The sequence below is a fragment of the Squalius cephalus genome, assembly GCF_949319135.1.
Source record: "Squalius cephalus genome assembly, chromosome: 6".
NCBI lineage: Eukaryota > Metazoa > Chordata > Actinopteri > Cypriniformes > Leuciscidae > Squalius > Squalius cephalus.
Genome location: NC_137127.1, coordinates 28235685 through 28252375, shown reverse-complemented (window position 1 = coordinate 28252375; position 16691 = coordinate 28235685). Strand labels below are relative to the sequence as shown.

Genomic DNA, 16691 nt, shown 5'->3' with positions numbered 1-16691 from the left:
AGCTTTGAAATTTGCGTCCTCTGAGTGGCGCAAGTTGTTAAACCATGTGTCATGAATCCCAAACCATTACGGTCGTGGGTTCGATTCCTGTGTGGCACATGTCCAGACTGAAGAGGTACTGTGGCCTTAAGTGGTGGAAAAGTTGTTTTAGTTCCACACATGATGTGTATCTGAGAAAGGATCTCCATAAATATAACATGCAGCAAATTTATATAAAACATCTTCATATTGAGTTCATTTTCACTTGTACTACTAAAACAGCTGGGTTTTTTTTTGTTTTTTTTAATTTAGCACACTTGTAGTGATTGTAATGAATAGTAATTGGACCAATTTTAGAGTCTCTAGGACCACCTCTATAGCGCCACCACCAGTTAAAAAATTCAAGGAAGGGCAGGAGAGGGGCAGAGGGGGCAGGAGAGGGGCAGAGGGGGCAGGAGAGGGGCAGGGGTCAGGAGAGGGGCAGGGAGGGCAGGGGAGGGATGGGGAGGGGAGGGGAGGGATGGGGAGGGGAGGGGAGGGATGGGGAGAGTTGCTGCTGCTTCAGGGCTTGGCCCCTGTATTGCTGCTTGCAGCTATATTTATTATTATTATTATTCTTCTTCCTCCTCTTGAAGTCTATGGCAGCCCTATGAACCATACATAGGAAAATGATGAAATTTGGCACACTTGTAGTGATGGTAATGAAAAGTAATTGTAGCAATTTTTGAGTCTCTAGGACCAACTCTATAGCGCCACCAGCAGTTCAAAAATCCAACATTGAAATGGTTATAACTTTTGAACCCTTTGATCTAGAAAAATGAAACTTAGTACACCTGATTTATCTCATCATGCTGATCAGAACCAATATCTTACATCAAGACTCCGCCCATTACAGTAGTGGCCATTTTGAAAAGTACAGTATGCAGTTTTTTTGCTACTCCTCCTTCAAAATTGGTCTAATTTTGTCCAAACATGTACTCAAATGATCTTCGGACTGAGCCGCATAAAAGTACTGTCCCCGATTTTTTTTATTCTTCTCTGATCAAAAGTTATGACGTCGCAAACTTAACGAGGTCGACCCAAAATTGGTTCAGAAGCTATAGCTCGGCCAAACTTTGATCAATCGAAACGAAAATTGGTACACTTCATCGGAAGCATGATCTGAGGTTCCATGCCAAAGTTGGGAACAGCGCCACCTACGGGTCATGAGATATGGAAAATGCATATTTTGGCCAATAACTTATAAACAGTTTGTCAGAAAATTATAAACTTGGTGTCTATCGATTCCTTGGGTCATGACAAATCCGTGGATATCGATTTTGCCATAATGGGATGTACCACGTGTCCGCCATTTTGAATGATGTCATAATTTGCAATATCTTTTAAACTATTTGAAATTTCTTCACCAAATTTGGTATGGATCATCATTAGCATGGCCCGAAGGTACATGAGAAGTTTGATCACAGCGCCACCTAGTGTTCCAGAGATATCATTGTTTTTTGAAAAAACACTTATAACTTTTGCCAACATTGCTTGAAATTTGATTTCTTTATGTCAATATATTCCTTGGCTTATGCCGATTTCAACGATATCTCATATGTTATTTTTCAACAATGTGACTGGCCGCCATATTGGAGCGAATGTAAAACAGTTTTTTCGCTACTCCTCCTTCAAAATTGGTCTAATTTTGTCCAAACATGTACTCAAATGATCTTCGGACTGAGCCGCATAAAAGTACTGTCCCCGATTTTTTTGCTCTACTGGAAAAAAAAAGTTATGATGTCGCAAACTTAACGAGGTCGACCCATAATTGGTTCAGAGGCTGTAACTTGTGAACAGTTTGTCACAAAATCATAAAATTGGTCTCTATCGATTCCTTGCGTCATGTCGAATCCGAGGATATCTTTTTTGCCAGGATTGGATGTACCACGTCATCATAAGCCATAAGCTACATCAGCATTAAGATAGCTTAGCATGCTAATCTGGTTAACTTGCTTTTGTGTGCTCATTCTTACACTGAAGCCTCTCATCTGAAGTTTGTGATTGTACATCCTCTGAGTGGTGCAGTCTGCTAAACCATGTGCTTCTAATCCTGAGCCGTTCTGGTTGTAGGTTCGAACCCTGTGTTGGATGAGTATAAAAATTGTGTTGATTCCTGTTTTGTTCAGGCATTTTTCTAATCTATTGCGCTAATGCTGCTTGTTTTGATTTCATCCATAAGTACTTCTGAACCTATCTGTTCTTCATGTACATTCTATTTCTGCTCTTTTTGCTCTTCTGGCTCCACATTGGCTAACCATAAGTTACATTAGCATTAAGATATCTTAGCATGCTTAACTGGTTGAGATGCTAAGTAATTCTTTTGTGTGCTTATTGTGTGCTCATTCTTAATCTGAAGCCTCTCCTCTGCAGCTTAAGCGTAAAATGCTAAACCATGTGCCATGAGCCCAAACCATTGTGTTACAGACATAGTGTCTTTCTGAAAAGTAACTCATTAGAATATGATATGTGGCACATTCATATAAAGATTAACGCTTGACTTGATTTATTGAACTTTGGCATCTTGGTAAAAATGTAAAAAAAAAACAGTTTTCCCAATGGTACTACTAGATGAGTAACAGTCACATCACCCAGAGGTTGTGAGTTCGAGTCCTGTCCAACTTCATAAAATGGTTTCTGTATTTTCCAGTTAAGTATTTTTTTAATCTTTCTTCTGGGATTAGAAACATTGTTTATTCTATGTTGAGTCTCACCTGAAGTCTTGAGTATTCAGAAAGTTTTGTGATCAAAAATGATTTCTATAGCAGTCCTTGACAATCTACTATTCTTGCAATGTAAGCATTTTCTTCATATTAATACTTTTTGCCTTTATGTGTTCATTCTCATGTCAATTTCCTTTTATGCATTGTGTGTAGTGAGCTAGAGAGTAGAAGGGTGTGATTTGATGTTGTCATGGTCTAAGTAAACCTATTTTTTTTTAATTAAGCTGGCTTTTATAAATTAAGTTAACTACATAAACTATTATACATGCATTTGTTTGGTTTAAAGCTTTAAGTATTGTTAAAGTTAAAATTAACATTCAGGTTGGACAACGTTTTAACTATTGTCCTGAAGACACTTACTAATTTTAGTATTTCAAAACAATAAAAATTCTTATTATTAGGGGCCAAGCCCCGAAGGGGCTATGGCACCTATTGTATCTGTTAGTTTTCTTATTAGGGGCCAAGCCCCGAAGGGGCTATGGCACCTATTGTATCTGTTAGTTTTCTTATTATTAGGGGCCAAGCCCCGAAGGGGCTATGGCACCTATTGTATCTGTTAGTTTTCTTATTATTATTAGGGGCCAAGCCCCGAAGGGGCTATGGCACCTATTGTATCTGTTAGTTTTCTTATTATTATTATTAGGGGCCAAGCCCCGAAGGGGCTATGGCACCTATTGTATCTGTTAGTTTTCTTATTATTAGGGGCCAAGCCCCGAAGGGGCTATGGCACCTATTGTATCTGTTAGTTTTCTTATTAGGGGCCAAGCCCCGAAGGGGCTATGGCACCTATTGTATCTGTTAGTTTTCTTATTATTATTAGGGGCCAAGCCCCGAAGGGGCTATGGCACCTATTGTATCTGTTAGTTTTCTTATTATTATTATTATTATTATTCTTCTTCCTCCTCTTGAAGTCTATGGCAGCCCTATGAACCATACATAGGAAAATGATGAAATTTGGCACACTTGTAGTGATGGTAATGAAAAGTAATTGTAGCAATTTTTGAGTCTCTAGGACCAACTCTATAGCGCCACCAGCAGTTCAAAAATCCAACATTGAAATGGTTATAACTTTTGAACCCTTTGATCTAGAAAAATGAAACTTAGTACACCTGATTTATCTCATCATGCTGATCAGAACCAATATCTTACATCAAGACTCCGCCCATTACAGTAGTGGCCATTTTGAAAAGTACAGTATGCAGTTTTTTTGCTACTCCTCCTTCAAAATTGGTCTAATTTTGTCCAAACATGTACTCAAATGATCTTCGGACTGAGCCGCATAAAAGTACTGTCCCCGATTTTTTTGCTATATTGGAAAAAAAAAAGTTATGATGTCGCAAACTTAACGAGGTCGACCCAAAATTGGTTCAGAAGCTATAGCTCGGCCAAACTTTGATCAATCGAAACGAAAATTGGTACACTTCATCGGAAGCATGATCTGAGGTTCCATGCCAAAGTTGGGAACAGCGCCACCTACGGGTCATGAGATATGGAAAATGCATATTTTGGCCAATAACTTATGAACAGTTTGTCAGAAAATTATAAACTTGGTGTCTATCGATTCCTTGGGTCATGACAAATCCGTGGATATCGATTTTGCCATGATGGGATGTACCACGTGTCCGCCATTTTGAATGATGTCATAATTTGCAATATCTTTTAAACTATTTGAAATTTCTTCACCAAATTTGGTATGGATCATCATTAGCATGGCCCGAAGGTACCTGAGAAATTTGATCACAGCGCCACCTAGTGTTCCAGAGATATCATTGTTTTTTGAAAAAACGCTTATAACTTTTGCTAACATTGCTTGAAATTTGATTTCTTTATGTCAATATATTCCTTGGCTTATGCCGATTTCAACGATATCTCATATGTTATTTATCAACAATGTGACTGGCCGCCATATTGGAGTGAATGTAAAACAGTTTTTTCGCTACTCCTCCTTCAAAATTGGTCTAATTTTGTCCAAACATGTACTCAAATGATCTTCGGACTGAGCCGCATAAAAGTACTGTCCCCGATTTTTTTGCTATACTGGAAAAAAAAAGTTATGATGTCGCAAACTTAATGAGGTCAACCCATAATTGGTTCAGAGGCTGTAACTTGTGAACAGTTTGTCACAAAATCATAAAATTGGTGTCTATCGATTCCTTGCGTCATGTCGAATCTGAGGATATCTATTTTGCCAGCATTGGATGTACCACATCATAAGCTATATTAGCATTAAGTTAGCTTAGCATGCTAATCTCGTTAACATGATTTTGTGTGCTCATTCACACACTGAAGCCTCTCCTCTGCAGCTTTGTAAAACATGTCCTCTGGGTGGCGCAAGTGGTTCAACCATGCGTCATGAATCCCGAACCATTGTGGTCGTGGGTTCGAGACCAGTGTGGGGCGACTTTGAAATTGTGTATAAAATAATAATTTAAATTCCTTCCGGCTCTGCACTGCTGTTGGTGCTTAAATGCTAGCTGTGCTGCTGTAATTGATGTGCTTACTGTGCTTGATGTACATTAAATTTCTGATGTTTTGCTCTTCTGGCTCCGCATTGCGCTACAGCGGCTGTTGCTTGCTCTGCCTTGCAGGGCTTGGCCCCGTATTGCTGCTTGCAGCTATATTAGCAATTGTTATTGTCAAAATAACAATTCTTCTTCTTCCGCAAATGGGAGTCTATGGCAGCCCTATGAACCGTACATAGGAAAATGATAAAATTTGGCACACTTGTATTGATGACCATGAATAGTAAATGTAGCAATTTTTGTGTCTCTAGGACCAACTCTATAGCGCCACCACCAGTTCAAAAATTCAACATTGAAATGGTTATAACTTTTGAACCGTTTGATCCACAGAAATGAGACATAGTACACCTGATTGCTCTCATCATGCTGATCACAACCAATACCTTACATTAAGACTCCGCCCATTACAGTAGTGGCCATTTTGAAAAGTACAGAATTCAGTTTTTTCGCTACTCCTCCTTCAAATTTTGTCCAATTTTGTCCAAACATGTGCTCAAATGATCTTCGGACTGAGTCGCACAGAAATGACTGAACTGATTTTTTTTATTCATCTTTGTTCAAAAGTTATGGTGTCGCAAACTTAACGAGGTTGACCCAAAATTGGCTAAGAGGCTGTATCTCGGCAAAAGTTTGATCAATCGAAACGAAAATTGGTACAATTCATTGGAAGGATGTTCTGAGGGTCCATGCCAAAGTTGGGAACAGCGCCACCTACGGGTCATGAGATATGAAAAATTGCTACTTTGGTCAATAACTTTTGAACAGTTTGTCAGAAAATCATAAATGTGGTATCTATGGATTCCTTGCATCATGCCAAATCCGTGGATGCCAATTTTGTCAAGATCGGATGAACCACGTCGCCGCCATTTTGAAGTTTGTTATAATTTGCAATAACTTTTAAACTATTTGACATATCTTCACAAAATTTAGTATGGATGATTGACACAATTCCCTGAAGGTACATGAGAAGACTGAACACAGCGCCACCTAGTGTTCCAGAGATATAAGGTCTTTTGCAAAAACGCTTATAACTTTTGAAAAAATTGTTCAAATTTTGAGTTCTTTGCTTCATTATTTTCCTTGGCTTATGCCGATTCCGTCGATATCTCATTTGTCATTTTCCAACAATGTGACTATCCGCCATATTGGAACAAATGAAAAACAGTTTTTTCGCTACTCCTCCTTCAAATTTTGTCCAATTTTGTCCAAACATGTGCTCAAATGATCTTCGGACTGATCCGCATAGAAATGACTGAACAGAATTTTTTGCTATACTGGAAAAAAAAAAGTTATGATGTGGCAAACTTAACATGGTCGACTCAAAATTGGTTCAGAAGCTATAGCTCTGCCAAACTTTGATCAATCAAAACGAAAATTGGTACACTTCATCGGAAGCATGATCTGAGGTTCCATGCCAAAGTTGGGAACAGCGCCACCTACGGGTCATGAGATCTGGAAAATGGCTATTTTGGCCAATAACTTTTGAACAGTTTGAACAGAAATTTTATCAAATGATCTTTGGACCGAGCCGCACAGAAATTACTGAACAGATTTTTGATATTCGCTACCATTCCCGAGATATTCGTCTGCAAAGTTGAGCTAGCCTGTGTTTGTTGCCTTGCTAACCAATTCACGTCCTCTGAGTGGCGGAAGTTGCTAAACCACATGTCATGAATCTCGAATCATTCCGGTCGTGGGTTCGAGTCCTGTGTGGAACAACATTAAAACTTTGTATAAAGTTGTCATTTCAATTCCTTCCGGCTTTGCACTGCTTTTGGTGCTTAAATGCTTGCTGCGCTGCTGTGCTTGATGTACATTTACATGTATATTCAATTTCTGCTCTTTTTGTTCTTCTGGCTCCGCACTGCTGTTGGTGCTTAAATATATGCTGCGCTGCAGTGCTTACAGTACTTGCTGTGCTTCATGTACATGATGTGCTGGCTGTGCTTGCTGTGCGCCATACTTGTTCTGCTTGCGGTGCGTTTAAGGGCTTGGCCCCTGTATTGCTGCTTGCAGCTATATTAGCAATTGTTATTGTCAGAATAACAATTCTTCTTCTTCCGCAAATGGGAGTCTATGGCAGCCCTATGAACCGTACATAGGAAAATGATGAAATTTGGCACACTTCTAGTGATGGTAATGAATAGTAATTGGACCAATTTTTGAGTCTCTAGCACCAACTCCATAGCGCCACCACCAGTTCAAATATTCAACAATGAAATGGTTATAACTTTTGAACCCTTTGATCTAGAGACATGAAACTTAGTACACCTGATTCCACTCATCATGCTGATCACAACCAATACCTTACATTAAGACTCCGCCCATTACAGTAGTGGCCATTTTGAAAAGTACAGTATTCAGTTTTTTCGCTACTCCTCCTTCAAAATTTGTCCAATTTTCTCCAAAATTTGCTCAAATGATCTTTGGACTGAGCCGCACAGAAATGACTGAACAGAATTTTTTGCTATACTGGAAAAAAAAAAGTTATGATGTCGCAAAGTTAACGAGGTCAACCCAAAATTGGTTCAGAGGCTGTATCTCGGCCAAAAATCGATCAATCGAAATGAAAATTAGTACGCTTCATCGGAGCCATGACCTGAGGGTCCATGCCAAAGTTGGCAACAGCGCCACCTACAGGTCATGAGATCTGGAAAATTACTATTTTGGCCAATAACATTTGAACAGTTTGTCAGAAAATCATAAATGTGGTATCTATGGATTCCTTGTGTCATGCCGATTAATTAATTATTCGAGATCAGATGAACCATGTGTCCGCCACTTTGAATTGTGTCATAAATTGCAATATCTTTTAAACTATTTGACATATCAGCACAAAATTTAGTATGGATCATCATTAGTAAGTCCTGAAGGTACCTGAGAACTTTGAACACAGCGCCACCTAGTGTTCCAGAGATATAAGGTATTTTGCAAAAACGCTTATAACTTTTGAAAACATTGTTCAAATTTTGATTTCTTTATGTCATTATGTTCCGTGGCTGATGCAGATTCCGACGATGTCACATTTGTCATTTTCCAACAATGTGACTGTCCACCATATTGGAGCAAATGAAAAACAGTTTTTTTGCTACTCCTCCTTCAAATTTTGCTCAATTTTGCCCAAAATTTGATCAGATGTTCTTTGGACTGAGCCGCAGAGAAATGACTCAACAGATTTTTTATATTCACTACCGTTCTCGAGATATTTGTCTCCAAAGTTGACCTAGCCTGTGTTTTTTGCCTTATGCTAGTTATTAGGGGCCAAGCCCCGAAGGGGCAAGGCACCTATTGTATCTGTTAGTTTTCTTATTATTATTATTAGGGGCCAAGCCCCGAAGGGGCAAGGCACCTATTGTATCTGTTAGTTTTCTTATTATTAGGGGCCAAGCCCCGAAGGGGCAAGGCACCTATTGTATCTGTTAGTTTTCTTCTTATTATTATTCTTCTTCTTCTTCTTCTTCTTCTTCTTCCGCCAATGGAAGTCTATGGCAGCCCTATGAACCGTACATAGGAAAATGATGAAATTTGGCACAGTTGTAGAGATAGCCATGAATAGTAATTGGACCAAATTTGGTGTCTCTAGGACCAACTCTATAGCGCCACCACCAGTTCAAAAATTCAACATTGAAATGGTTATAACTTTTGAACCCTTTGATCTAGAGAAATAAAACTTAGTACACTTGATTCATCTCATCATGGTGATCAAAATCAATAGCTTACATTAAGACTCCGCCCATTACAGTAGTAGCCATTTTGTAAAGTACAGTATTCCGTTTTTTCGCTACTCCTCCTTCAAAATTTGTCCAATTTTGTCCAAAATTTGCTCAAATGATCTTTGGACTGAGCCGCATAGAAATGACTGAACAGATTTTTTTATTCATCTTTGTTCAAAAGTTATGATGTCGCAAACTTAATGAGGTTGACCCAAAATTGGTGTAGAGGCTGTATCTCGGCCAAAGTTTGATCAATCGAAACAAAAATTGGTACACTTGATTGGAAGCATGGTTTGAGGGACCTTGCCAAAGTTGGGAACAGCGCCACCTACAGGTCATGAGATATGGAAAATAGCTATTTTGGTCAATAACTTTTGAACAGTTTGTCAGAAAATCATAAATGTGGTATCTATGAATTCCTTGGGTCATGCCGAATCCATGGATACTGATTTTGCCAGGATGGGATGTACCACGTGTCCGCCATTTTGAATTTTGTCATAATTTGCAATAACTTTTAAACTATTGGACATATCTTTAAAAAATTTAGTATGGATCATCAACACAATGTCCTGCAGGTACATGAGAAGATTGAACACAGCGCCACCTAGTGTTCCAAAGATATAAGGTATTTTGCAAAAACGCTTATAACTTTTGAAAACATTGTTCAAATTTTGATTTCTTTACGTCATTATGTTCCTTGGCTTATGCCGAGTCCGTCGATATCTCATTTGTCATTTTCCAACAATGTGACTATCCGCCATATTGGAACAAATGAAAAACAGTTTTTTTGCTACTCCTCCTTCAAATCTTGCTCAATTTTGTCCAAAATTTGATCAGATGATCTTTGGACTGAGCCGCACAGAAATGACTGAACAGATTTTTTTATTCATCTTTGTTCAAAAGTTATGATGTCGCAAACTTAATGAGGTTGACCCAAAATTGGTGTAGAGGCTGTATCTCGGCCAAAGTTTGATCAATCGAAACAAAAATTGGTACACTTGATTGGAAGCATGGTTTGAGGGACCTTGCCAAAGTTGGGAACAGCGCCACCTACAGGTCATGAGATATGGAAAATAGCTATTTTGGTCAATAACTTTTGAACAGTTTGTCAGAAAATCATAAATGTGGTATCTATGAATTCCTTGGGTCATGCCGAATCCATGGATACCGATTTTGCCAGGATGGAATGTACCACGTGTCCGCCATTTTGAATTTTGTCATAATTTGCAATAACTTTTAAACTATTTGACATATCTTTACAAAATTTAGTATGGATCATCAACACAATGTCCTGCAGGTACATGAGAAGATTGAACACAGCGCCACCTAGTGTTCCAAAGATATAAGGTATTTTGCAAAAACGCTTATAACTTTTGAAAACATTGTTCAAATTTTGATTTCTTTACGTCATTATGTTCCTTGGCTTATGCCGAGTCCGTCGATATCTCATTTGTCATTTTCCAACAATGTGACTATCCGCCATATTGGAACAAATGAAAAACAGTTTTTTTGCTACTCCTCCTTCAAATCTTGCTCAATTTTGTTCAAAATTTGATCAGATGATCTTTGGACTGAGCCGCACAGAAATGACTGAACAGATTTTTTTATTCATCTTTGTTCAAAAGTTATGATGTCGCAAACTTAATGAGGTTGACCCAAAATTGGTGTAGAGGCTGTATCTCGGCCAAAGTTTGATCAATCGAAACAAAAATTGGTACACTTGATTGGAAGCATGGTTTGAGGGACCTTGCCAAAGTTGGGAACAGCGCAACCTACAGGTCATGAGATATGGAAAATAGCTATTTTGGTCAATAACTTTTGAACAGTTTGTCAGAAAATCATAAATGTGGTATCTATGGATTCCTTGGGTCATGCCGAATCCATGGATACCGATTTTGCCAGGATGGGATGTACCACGTGTCCGCCATTTTGAATTTTGTCATAATTTGCAATAACTTTTAAACTATTTGACATATCTTTAAAAAATTTAGTATGGATCATCAACACAATGTCCTGCAGGTACATGAGAAGATTGAACACAGCGCCACCTAGTGTTCCAAAGATATAAGGTATTTTGCAAAAACGCTTATAACTTTTGAAAACATTGTTCAAATTTTGATTTATTTACGTCATTATGTTCCTTGGCTTATGCCGAGTCCGTCGATAGCTCATTTGTCATTTTCCAACAATGTGACTATCCGCCATATTGGAACAAATGAAAAACAGTTTTTTCGCTACTCCTCCTTCAAATCTTGCTCAATTTTGTCCAAAATTTGATCAGATGTTCTTTGGACCGAGCCGCACAGAAATGACTGAACAGATTTTTGATATTTGCTACCGTTCCCGAGATATTCATCTCCGAAGTTGACCTAGCCTGTTTGTTGCCTTATGCTAGTTACCTTAGCATAATAATTGGTTAGCATGCTAACCAGATGCCATTCTTTCTAATGTGGCTCTTCAGCTATCAGGATAACCATAAGCTACATTAGCATTAAGCTATCTTAGCATGCTAATCTCGTTAACATGTTTTTGTGTGCTTATTCTTACACTGAAGCCTCTCCTCTACAGCTTTGAAATTTGCGTCCTCTGAGTGGCGCAAGTTGTTAAACCATGTGTCATGAATCCCAAACCATTACGGTCGTGGGTTCGATTCCTGTGTGGCACATGTCCAGACTGAAGAGGTACTGTGGCCTTAAGTGGTGGAAAAGTTGTTTTAGTTCCACACATGATGTGTATCTGAGAAAGGATCTCCATAAATATAACATGCAGCAAATTTATATAAAACATCTTCATATTGAGTTCATTTTCACTTGTACTACTAAAACAGCTGGGTTTTTTTTTGTTTTTTTTAATTTAGCACACTTGTAGTGATTGTAATGAATAGTAATTGGACCAATTTTAGAGTCTCTAGGACCACCTCTATAGCGCCACCACCAGTTAAAAAATTCAAGGAAGGGCAGGAGAGGGGCAGAGGGGGCAGGAGAGGGGCAGAGGGGGCAGGAGAGGGGCAGGGGTCAGGAGAGGGGCAGGGAGGGCAGGGGAGGGATGGGGAGGGGAGGGGAGGGATGGGGAGGGGAGGGGAGGGATGGGGAGAGTTGCTGCTGCTTCAGGGCTTGGCCCCTGTATTGCTGCTTGCAGCTATATTTATTATTATTATTCTTCTTCCTCCTCTTGAAGTCTATGGCAGCCCTATGAACCATACATAGGAAAATGATGAAATTTGGCACACTTGTAGTGATGGTAATGAAAAGTAATTGTAGCAATTTTTGAGTCTCTAGGTCCAACTCTATAGCGCCACCAGCAGTTCAAAAATTCAACATTGAAATGGTTATAACTTTTGAACCCTTTGATCTAGAAAAATGAAACTTAGTACACCTGATTCATCTCATCATGCTGATTAGAACCAATATCTTACATTAAGACTCCGCCCATTACAGTAGTGGCCATTTTGAAAAGTACAGTATGCAGTTTTTTTGCTACTCCTCCTTCAAAATTGGTCTAATTTTGTCCAAACATGTACTCAAATGATCTTCGGACTGAGCCGCATAAAAGTACTGTCCCCGATTTTTTTTATTCTTCTCTGATCAAAAGTTATGACGTCGCAAAGTTATCAAGGTCGACCTAAAATTGTTTCAGCGGCTGTATCTCGGCCAAACTTTGAACAATCGAAACGAAAATTGGTACGCTTCTTCGCAAGCTTGATCTGAGAGTCCATGCAAAAGTTGGGAACAGCGCCACCTATGGGTCATGAGATATAGACAATGCATATTTTGGCCAATAACTTGTGAACGGATTGTCAGAAAATTATAAACTTGGTGTCTATCGATTCCTTGGGTCATGACGAATCCGTGGATATCGATTTTGCCATGATGGGATGTACCACGTGTCCGCCATTTTGAATTTTGACATAATTTGCAATATCTTTTAAAATATTTGAAATTTCTTCACCAAATTTGGTATGGATCGTCATTTGCATGGCCCGAAGGTACATGAGAAGTTTGATCACAGCGCCACCTAGTGTTCCAGAGATATCATTGTTTTTTGAAAAAACACTTATAACTTTTGCCAACATTGCTTGAAATTTGATTTCTTTATGTCAATATATTCCTTGGCTTATGCCGATTTCAACGATATCTCATATGTTATTTTTCAACAATGTGACTGGCCGCCATATTGGAGCGAATGTAAAACAGTTTTTTCGCTACTCCTCCTTCAAAATTGGTCTAATTTTGTCCAAATATGTACTCAAATGATCTTCGGACTGAGCCGCATAAAAGTACTGTCCCCGATTTTTTTGCTCTACTGGAAAAAAAAAGTTATGATGTCGCAAACTTAACGAGGTCGACCCATAATTGGTTCAGAGGCTGTAACTTGTGAACAGTTTGTCACAAAATCATAAAATTGGTCTCTATCGATTCCTTGCGTCATGTCGAATCCGAGGATATCTTTTTTGCCAGGATTGGATGTACCACGTCATCATAAGCCATAAGCTACATCAGCATTAAGATAGCTTAGCATGCTAATCTGGTTAACTTGCTTTTGTGTGCTCATTCTTACACTGAAGCCTCTCATCTGAAGTTTGTGATTGTACATCCTCTGAGTGGTGCAGTCTGCTAAACCATGTGCTTCTAATCCTGAGCCGTTCTGGTTGTAGGTTCGAACCCTGTGTTGGATGAGTATAAAAATTGTGTTGATTCCTGTTTTGTTCAGGCATTTTTCTAATCTATTGCGCTAATGCTGCTTGTTTTGATTTCATCCATAAGTACTTCTGAACCTATCTGTTCTTCATGTACATTCTATTTCTGCTCTTTTTGCTCTTCTGGCTCCACATTGGCTAACCATAAGTTACATTAGCATTAAGATATCTTAGCATGCTTAACTGGTTGAGATGCTAAGTAATTCTTTTGTGTGCTTATTGTGTGCTCATTCTTAATCTGAAGCCTCTCCTCTGCAGCTTAAGCGTAAAATGCTAAACCATGTGCCATGAGCCCAAACCATTGTGTTACAGACATAGTGTCTTTCTGAAAAGTAACTCATTAGAATATGATATGTGGCACATTCATATAAAGATTAACGCTTGACTTGATTTATTGAACTTTGGCATCTTGGTAAAAATGTAAAAAAAAAACTGTTTTCCCAATGGTACTACTAGATGAGTAACAGTCACATCACCCAGAGGTTGTGAGTTCGAGTCCTGTCCAACTTCATAAAATGGTTTCTGTATTTTCCAGTTAAGTATTTTTTTAATCTTTCTTCTGGGATTAGAAACATTGTTTATTCTATGTTGAGTCTCACCTGAAGTCTTGAGTATTCAGAAAGTTTTGTGATCAAAAATGATTTCTATAGCAGTCCTTGACAATCTACTATTCTTGCAATGTAAGCATTTTCTTCATATTAATACTTTTTGCCTTTATGTGTTCATTCTCATGTCAATTTCCTTTTATGCATTGTGTGTAGTGAGCTAGAGAGTAGAAGGGTGTGATTTGATGTTGTCATGGTCTAAGTAAACCTATTTTTTTTTAATTAAGCTGGCTTTTATAAATTAAGTTAACTACATAAACTATTATACATGCATTTGTTTGGTTTAAAGCTTTAAGTATTGTTAAAGTTAAAATTAACATTCAGGTTGGACAACGTTTTAACTATTGTCCTGAAGACACTTACTAATTTTAGTATTTCAAAACAATAAAAACAACTGTTAAATAATAGCATACTACAAATTAAATGAAAATTATGTAAATGCTCTATCCACTAAGCTGTTTTATGATGCACTTTTTGTAAAAGACACCAAGTTTGTGTAGAATCAATTCATATACTAAATATAGTCTATATCCATTTAGTACAAGTAGAAAATCACTGACAGTAAAGTGAAGTAAATGGCTACAGAGACAAAGTATATTTCAATCATTTTATTAAAAAGAATCTTTATTACATATTTATCTTGAACATGTGCCTTAATACCCCAGTGAGCAAGCCAAAAGGCGACAGTGGCAAGAAAAACTCCCTTAGTAGGGTGGAACATCTTGGATCAAAGGGTGGAGCATAATAGTAGGGTGGAACATCTTGGATCAAAAGGTGGAGCATAATCAGCAGAGTGGTAAAGGAAGAAACCTTGGGAGGAACCAGACTCAGCCGGGGCAGGCCATCCTCTTTTGGCTGGCACATATTAAGTAACTGTACATAGGCCAAATATAATACAAGCCATCCATTCAACATTGTTACTGTGGAGATGTATTCAGTAGTAAAATAAATTAATTGACTGCCTGCATACGTTTAAAGTTCTTTCAGAACATTTTCTGAATTGATAGTTGACAAGACTGTTGTTGTCACTATTGCTAGAGGGGAAAAGCAATAAAGTTATCAAAAATCACAAAATTATATGTTTTCAGTAACACGTTTGAATATATTCATTGTATATTACCTTTTTTAATCAGTTGTATAATTTACAGAAGTTCATGCAGTAGAAAATCTTGCGATTGGTATATGGGAGGAAGTTATGACTTGTGCGTTTCAGATATCTGCAAAGTTTACATGCGTTTAACAAACTGCTTGGTGAAAGTAAAAGGTTTACACAAAAAACATAGCCATCAATGTAGAAAATGTCTGTTAGCTTACCTTTTTTCAGTAGTGAAAAATTGTTTATGGAGTTTATGGACCTCAGAATATCAACAGTGGTTTTTGAGTTGTTGCACAAATCTGAAAGTAGATTAACTAGGGCTTGAATGAAAGCGTTTCAATTTCAATTTTGCAGACATGCAATGAAATATACCTTTTTTATCAGCTGTGGGCTTCTTTATAGGAGTTCATGGATCAGAAAATCTTGTGATGAGTACATGGAGGAAGTTATGACTTCAGTGTGTTTCAGAAATCTGAAAATATTACATTCATTAAATGCTCCAAGTGAAGTCTTCACATAAAATATTTTGCAGCTAACATAGACATTGTATGTTAACTTACATTTTTGTTGGTAGTGGACATTTGTACAAGGGTTTGTGGACTTCAGAATATCAACAGTGGTTATTGAGTTGCTGCACAAATCTGAAAGTGTACCATTAGTAGATTAATCAGTGCTTGTATAAAAGTCAACAACTTAAATTTACTTCAATAAAATGTACCGTTTTATCAGTTGTGAACTTCTTTATAAAAGTTAATGAAGCAGATAATCTTGAGATGGGTATATGGAGGAAGTTATCTGCAAAGATGACAAGCATTGAACAAACTGCTTGGTGAAAGTAAAGGGTTAACAAACATTTTCTTCTTAATGGCAATGTTTTTGTTAGCTTACCTTTTTGTCAGTAGTGAAAATTTGTATAAGAGTTTATGGACCTCAGAATATCAACAGTGGTTATTGAGTTGTTGCACAAATCTGAAAGTGTACCAATAGTAGATTAATCAGGGTTTGAATGAAAGCGTTTCAATTTAAATTATGCAGACATACAATGAAATATACCTTTTTATCAGCTGTGGACTTCTTTATAGGAGTTCATGGAGCAGATAATCTTGTGATGGGTATATGGGAAATTATGACTTCAGTGAATTTCAGAAATCTGCAAATATTACATTCATTCAACAAAGTGCAATAAGTGAAGTCTTCGCATTAAACATTTTGCAACTAACATAGACATGGTCTGTTAGTTTGTATATGGGGACATTTGACATTTGTATAGGGGTTTGTGGACTTCAAAATAACAACAGTAGTTATTGAGTTGCTGCAC

The 16691-nt window shown here is 37.8% G+C and overlaps 2 long non-coding RNA genes across 2 annotated transcripts in view; both read right to left on the bottom strand.

Annotated features, from left to right (window-relative positions):
* LOC307160677 overlaps positions 1 to 16691 on the bottom strand; it is a 574771-nt gene that overhangs the window by 355682 nt on the left and 202398 nt on the right. The gene's annotated exons all lie outside the window — the stretch shown is intronic.
* Positions 15776 to 16518, bottom strand: LOC307160683. The gene is made up of 3 exons (XR_013821600.1): positions 16427 to 16518; positions 15934 to 16014; positions 15776 to 15845 (listed from the first exon to the last, which is right to left on the bottom strand). It is a non-coding gene; the product is annotated as an uncharacterized lncRNA (long non-coding RNA).